A 7,094-nucleotide genomic window follows, 5' to 3' on the forward strand; every position below is an offset into this window, starting at 1 on the left:
TCGGCGCAAATTCAGGCCGTTGTCATTATTGACGCTTAATACACAAAACTGGACACAGCCGTTAAGATGAAATCACAAAATGTTAAAACCTACAATTGTGAAAAAAAAAACAAAAAAAAAAACAGTTTTTTTTTTTCTGCTTAAAGTGGACAAACTCAGAAAAGCTAAATCCTACATCTTTTAAGATATAAGTTTCTAGTATTGGATTAGCACATATTTGTAAGTGTAAAGTAGCACATATAATAAACTCTCCCTCCATTGTTTCATGTGAAATGGATGGCTGGCAGCTTCCCCTGCAGCTGTGAGGATCTAATTTTAGCAGGCTTTTAGATGACTGAGTTCTACAGTTCAGCATGCAAACATTGAGGATGGCTGCTGCTATTGTTTATATTCTAGGTGAGTGAGGTTTTATTTTTTTATAAGTCTTGTGTTCTACTATTTATGTTAGCAGAGTAATATCTATGCAATGGTAACTAGTTAGTAAGTCTGTTGATAAAATTATGATGTTTTTGTGTGTGTAATAGATCAACATAAAGGACTTCATAATTGTGAAGGGCATGGAAAATGACACAAGGCTTTATGATTCACAAACAATCTGAAAAGTGTTGCATTGCATGCATCTTCTTAACGCAGTATTTGTAGAAGCACCTTTACCTCTGAAACCCTTTTCAGGTATGTGTTTATCAGTTTTGCACATCTAGAAACTGGAATGTTTTCCATTCTTCTTTTCAAAGTAGCTGAAGCTCATTTAGATTGAATGCAGAGCCAAGAAGAACTTGTAAAGTCCTGTCACATATTGTCTGTTACATTTACAATAGGCCTGGGCTTTCTATATTTAAAGGAAGGGATGCCCAAAGTATGGTTTTGGATTCACAATCATTTTACTCCCTTCTATTTGGTTTACTTAATGGAAATACTGCATGTTTAGATTACTATTGAGCACATAAAAGTCATGATATTAGCATTTTTTTTGTTGTAAATTTTGTCTTTTTATAAAGATTTTGTGGGACCCACAAGTAATTTGACTTTAAGACATATAGCGCAAGTATTAAGAAGGTTGGAGACCTTTTGTCTTCAGGAGTTTATTAGTTTTGTCCACAATGAGATGTTTCTTGTGACGCCTTGCCTTGGGACACAAAATAGTGTCAGGTAAAACATATTTTTACCTGACACTGTATTTCTAATGAGATCCACTTCACTAAAATGTAAGACGTAAAAGAAGAAATAAAAGCAAAAAAAAAATAATAATAATAAAGCAGAAAGAATTTCTTTCAAACATCTTCCAGAGATTTTCATAGCAATAAAAGTTAATCTTATTTACATCAAAATTAAACAAGGAAATTGGCTTGCAAACAAGGTTCAGGTTAGACTTATCGTGGTTAATAGGTTGACTGTTAACAAATTCTTAATACGTTCAAAACTCTTAAGCCCTAAGTCAATGAAATTAACATACTTAGACTTAAAAAAATATATATATTTTTCCTAATAAGTTTTTTTTTTTCCAGCTATGTTGGAAATCTTGCAGTGACGTCTAAAATATGCCTATTTTCTTGTTTTCTCTTTCTCATCTGTTCTACACTCTGATTTTTAGCATTTTGTGCAAAGCCATTTGTGTCTAGTGTGAGCATCTGCTTCCATAAAACTGTCCAGCTGTACTAATATTAGCATGCAAATTCAAGTTATAACACTTTCAACACACTAGCCACCAATAATGAAACTTCAAACAGTCCTTCATACAAAATACAAAAAGCTGAAAGGTTTTTCCTGTAAACAGGACTTCAAACAGTCCTGCAACATATTGCAAACATTTATACTGCCATGACAATATCCAATGCCTATAAAACATATTTACCCTTTGGATGTTTGGCCCTTTTACATCTTTACAAATCATGATCATCAAAATTTGGCTATTTCTAAGAAAGTATATTACAAAAAAAAAAGAAAAGTTTAATTTCAATGCGAAAACTGATTTCTACAAAATAATGCCAATTAAAAAATATGGTATTCCATAAATATTCACCCCCTTCAAGTCAGAATTTTCTAGATGCATCTTTGGCTGAAATCACATCATGAAGTCTGTAGGTCTCAGCCAGGCCCGCACATGTATACACCTTAAAACTTCCAAAACTCTTCTAATCCTGTCATGTTACGGCTGAGAAACGGCCCTTTCAAGTCCTGTCCTCAATACAGTATTGGATTGAGGTCTGGGCTTTGACTAGGCCACTAGTCTCTCCCATCTCAGCTGCTGAAGCTTATAAATCTTTCAGCTTTTTGTATTTTTCCGCTGATATTTTGCCGATTTCTCAGTGCTGATGAGCTCCAGGTTTTCGAGGTTTGAGTGCAATCCCTGCCATCATCCAAGTTTTTAGCTCCCTCCACAGATTAAGGGATCAGATGTATTATTCCCAGTCAGAAATTTAAACTAAGATTAGTTTAAACCTAGATTTATTAGAGGCATTGATAAATTTAGGCTTAACCATATTTAGTACCTTTCATGGCTTTATTTTAATTTTTGTTGTGAGAGCTTAAAGAAATTCAATCATTCATATTCTTTAAAGTATTAAAAAATAAAATGGCACATAACTTATCTTAATATACGGTAGTATTATAACTTAATGTATGGTAATATAAAGCTTAAAATGTTTTGACAGAAATTCAGTGAGTAGACTAAGGCAAAACCTTTTGTAGCATCTAAAAATAATATTTCTGTTCATCAAAGTAAGCAGTGAATATATCTCATGTGAGCAGAAATTTTCCACTGGTGCAGGTTTGGACAGATGACAAAATTTGTGTCACCCTGACCCACAGATATCCGTGTGGAAATGCTAAATCAGGAAGAGGGAGTAACCTCAACTTTTCACTTTCTGTATTTAATTGACAAAATGTTAAGTCACATATTGACTGGATGGTTGTCATTTTTACACACACATATTTAAGCTTGAGCACCCCTTTAATCAGTACTCCGAATTTAATTCAAAACAGACAGTTACGTGAATGTTTAGAGGATAAGCTAGCAACCTCGAGAAATCTTATTCACTACAATCAAAAAGATGATCATCAGTGCGTAAGGAAAATTGCATGAAGAAAAAACGAAGACCCCAACAATAAAATTTAACCTAAAAATAACCCCCCCAGACTTCTCCCCCAGACAATTGCGGTTCAATCCTCTCCATGACACAGTACACACTGTTCTCTTTTAGGAGAACAAGAAAGGTGCAGGAAGAAATTTCTGGCTGCAGACTGTGTTCCTGCAGAGTTGGCACCTGTGAGTAGGGGTACACCCAGTGAGAACACAGTGTTCCATAACAGCGGAGTGCAAGGGGGGATTCTCAGACAGATGCTTTCCAGGTTTCAATGGCAAGAATGAGGCTGTGTTATTTATAAGTGCTCTCTGTGAAGCATTGTGAACACTTTGCACTTCGTGAGCTCATACTGGTGTAATGGAGCCCACAAAAATCTAAAAAAGTAGATATAAAAAAAAGAGGACCACTGTAGATATGAACCCAGGCTTCATGCCTCAGAGTATCTGTAAAGTCATTTCTGTGTCAAAGAGTTCAAATCAGCAAACAGAAGAGACATTCCTCTTCAAACTTGACATCTCGACATTTCTCTGGAAACGCATGCATGCCCTTGCACCTAATACTGTTTCCTGACAAACATTTCATGCGCACAGTAGTTCGTTCCATTTCTGCCAAATAGTTTATTTTGGTTTTGATCTTCAGATAAGTAGCGCAGGAACAAAGGCTGGAAGTAAAACTCCTTTGACTATGTAAGCTTTGTATTTAAAGCCACACATTAAGACGAGTAAGTAGAGACAGAGCAGACTGGGTTCACTTCACTGAGTCAGTCAGTGATCCAGCGGAGACAGATAAGAGCTTGAACTGCAAGTCAGAATCTCAGATAAGAGGACAGGAGGAAGTGCAATCTACTGGGGTCGTGTTCCAACCATACATAAATCCACATAGACACGCAGACACACACACACACACACACACACATCTATTATCTCACACAATTTTTATCCAAAGCCTCCCTAGCAACAAAGACCAGAATATTCAGGCCTGTCTGTTTGGTTGTTCTCCAACTCTGCATGCCCTACCTTCCTGACAGTCAGCTTTCATCAATCACTAAAAAGCCACACTCTTCTGCTGTGAGAAAAGAACAGAGGGGGGTTTCATCCTTAAAACCCTTAACTCTCTTATTCTGTAAAAAAAAAAAACTAGACTCCTTCACTCCCTAAGTCTGTGACACAAGTTATGCACAAGTAAAATAGTTGCAACACTTTCAAATAATGTTTCAATGAAAGATGGATTTGGTTAACTCCTTTCATATGAACAGTTCAAACTAAATATTTACATAGCCTGTATAAAATAATATACAGTCATATTTAATACATTTTAATAAATGCTTTCTGATGAGACTTGTCAGATTAAAAGTACCTTTTGAAATTAGCAACCTTTAAGCAGGAATTAAACCTACCTGGCATGAAGCACACATCTCTGCAATGAAATGTATAATGTATGCAATCTGTGATATAAAAGTTACTACAATCATGAATTATTTTGTAAGACACTGCATGCATGATTACATGTAATTGTTATCCATACTACTATGCAAAATGTCTTGACTACCTTTTAAGATGTGGAATAAGAAGTCAAATACTTCAGTACAGTAATGACCATTTAGTTTAGTTTTTTCAGTGATGCTCAGTAGTGATTAAAAATAAATTATTTGACATGCAGGAAAAACAAAGTTTAGTGTCTCTTACAAAAAAATAATTATTTGAGTATTCTTTCAGAACGCAAGGCGAAAACTACCAAAGAATAAAACGTTTGCATTTAAACAGGAAAAAATAAAGGATATTTAAACGGAATAAAGGACTTCCTGCAGGTGAAACTAAGACATACAGTAACAGCTGACGGTGGACGGCAGCGAGGAGGAAGGCCCTCCCCCTGCCAAAGGGATCAATGCACATAAATGGAAAGGGTCACAGACCTTTGACATCTCTTTTAAGCGGGGGGAGGGGCACAGGCTTTTGTCACATTGGTTTTAATGATCCAATTGTCAAGTGTGTCATACAACTTTATATGTCCCCAACAGTTTGATTCACATTTCACCTCACTGCATATCCATTTCGTAATTATATCACAGCCATAGTTTCAAATCTTAAGCATAAAGATTCAAAATATTTCTCCATATTTCATATCATTTCTGTTCAGCTGCCTTGTTTAGCTTTTCATCACTCCCACATCTGTTTATCCGTTTTCACCCTTCTCTTCCCCACCAAAGCCTCCCTTTAGCTGAACTCCAGCCCTTATCAGTGCTTTCACTCCCTTGGACTATTTGATGCATTTCTTAGCACAGATTTAAACACTTAGATAGGCAGGATATGCTTACATTTTATTCATGCTTCCACTGAACTCATATCAACAACGAGACTTGGTCCATCCATAAATGAGTGTTTCCAGATGCGCACTCCGGGAGACTAAGCTGTTCAAACTACCGCTTCTGACTAACACAGAGTGATTTACAGGCACTGAAGGTTTTCTTTCATTGATTTGGACCCAGACATTTGCAGTGAACACAATGTTCCTGGCTTATTATAAAAGGCTTAATGTTTACAAGAATGCATGTGGAACACATTTAGCTCTGCAAATCAGAGTAGAAAGGCTCTTTTCATTTTAGTGTTTGGTTAAATATCAACTGATGTATAACTACCTAAATGAGTTCATTGGATATCAATTTCAGTCTTCCTCACACTCAAAACTGTTACCATAAAAGTGGAGAAAGATACTGAAATTTGTAAAGGGGGCTATTTGTTTTTATTGCAAGCTGCGTGCAAAACTTTTCACAGATGTAATTTTATTTATTAGCATGCCTGGATTTTGAATATCACGTGAAGACTGGAAAAAAAGATGCTTGATTTCTTTCAGAAGGGATAATTTGGGTCCAAGAATGATTCCACATCCAAACTGAACATGTTTGGTTGCAAGTTATAAAAAACACAGCAGAATTTTCCAGTTTTTTTTTTTTTTCAAGCTAGTTACTATTAGTCAAGCCACTGACAATGGATTTCTATTCAATTTATGCAGATAAACTCTACAGAATCATGTTCACAAGCAGTTTGTGAAGTACTATGTGGTTGATGACTTATAAAAACTTTAACTTCCGCCATGTTTTGATTGAATCCAAGGCTACTCTGAGTTTTTTTTTTTTATATTCTGCATCAAGATTTTGACATCTATCCTTCTTGTACTTCTGGGATATTGGATGATATGCCATTTCAGTATAAATAAAACATATAAAAAAAAAACTGATGTTAAATGTATAAGCTACAAGTCTCATCCGGAGATAAATTAATTGCAAATGCACAAAATAGCGAATGGACAAAATGATTAGCTCTGACTAGCTCCATCATATTTTTCCCCACAACATAAAGTCGTTTTATTGAGATGTTGGAAGTAGTTCCTTGTGTTCAGTAAATCACAGAATCAAGCTGCCTCTACTTGTTGCTATCCACTGCTATTTGGTGAGTTAAGCTCAGTCGCTGTGCTGCAGTGCTAACTAAGATTATTTGGCCGAAGTTAGGCTTCTAAACAATTAGTTTACTACAAGAAAGACACATTTGACTGCTTGGAAATATTTCTGATAGCACATAAAAATAGACTCCAGTGACATGGGACACAAAAATACTGTGTGGATTCTTCCATTTTTAGTTTCTTTACTTAAAAGTTTCTGACACAGTAATACATTTGGTGTAAATCTGCAACTGTTTTGCAAGATTTGTTTAGGACAATTCTTTGCTAATATGGGTGAACAGCTTGCTTATGCATGTTTAAATCACTAGCTGTATTTATTCATTGTTTTACCAGAGCCGTAATGAAGTGGACCGGGAGGAGGAAACACATTATGATCCGACACCAGTAAGCTTAAGAATCCACCCATCTTCTGAAAGCTGGGGAGCTTCACTTTAGGAAAACTACCAAAGATCTGGAAAATGTACTGATTGGTAGCATCCTTGTAATTAGTCATATTTTTCAGTTTGAAAACTTCTTGTTTGATTTGTTGGCTTTAACTTGTTCCCTAGGTTGGTT

The 7,094-nt window shown here is 35.7% G+C and overlaps 1 protein-coding gene and 1 long non-coding RNA gene across 11 annotated transcripts in view; one reads left to right on the forward strand and one right to left on the reverse strand.

Annotated features, from left to right (window-relative positions):
- The window catches only part of greb1l (GREB1 like retinoic acid receptor coactivator), a 55,670-nt gene that overhangs the window by 42,744 nt on the left and 5,832 nt on the right, over positions 1 to 7,094 (reverse strand). The gene's annotated exons all lie outside the window — the stretch shown is intronic.
- LOC107835861 (uncharacterized) overlaps positions 275 to 7,094 on the forward strand; it is an 11,135-nt gene continuing 4,315 nt past the window's right edge. The window contains exons 1-2 of the long non-coding RNA XR_001661685.1: positions 275 to 396; positions 6,873 to 6,999. This is a non-coding gene — a long non-coding RNA (uncharacterized LOC107835861). The remainder of the gene's footprint in view (positions 397 to 6,872; positions 7,000 to 7,094) is intronic.

This window comes from Poecilia formosa, unplaced genomic scaffold (genome assembly GCF_000485575.1).
Source record: "Poecilia formosa unplaced genomic scaffold, Poecilia_formosa-5.1.2 Scaffold27, whole genome shotgun sequence".
Classification (NCBI taxonomy): Eukaryota; Metazoa; Chordata; class Actinopteri; order Cyprinodontiformes; family Poeciliidae; genus Poecilia; species Poecilia formosa.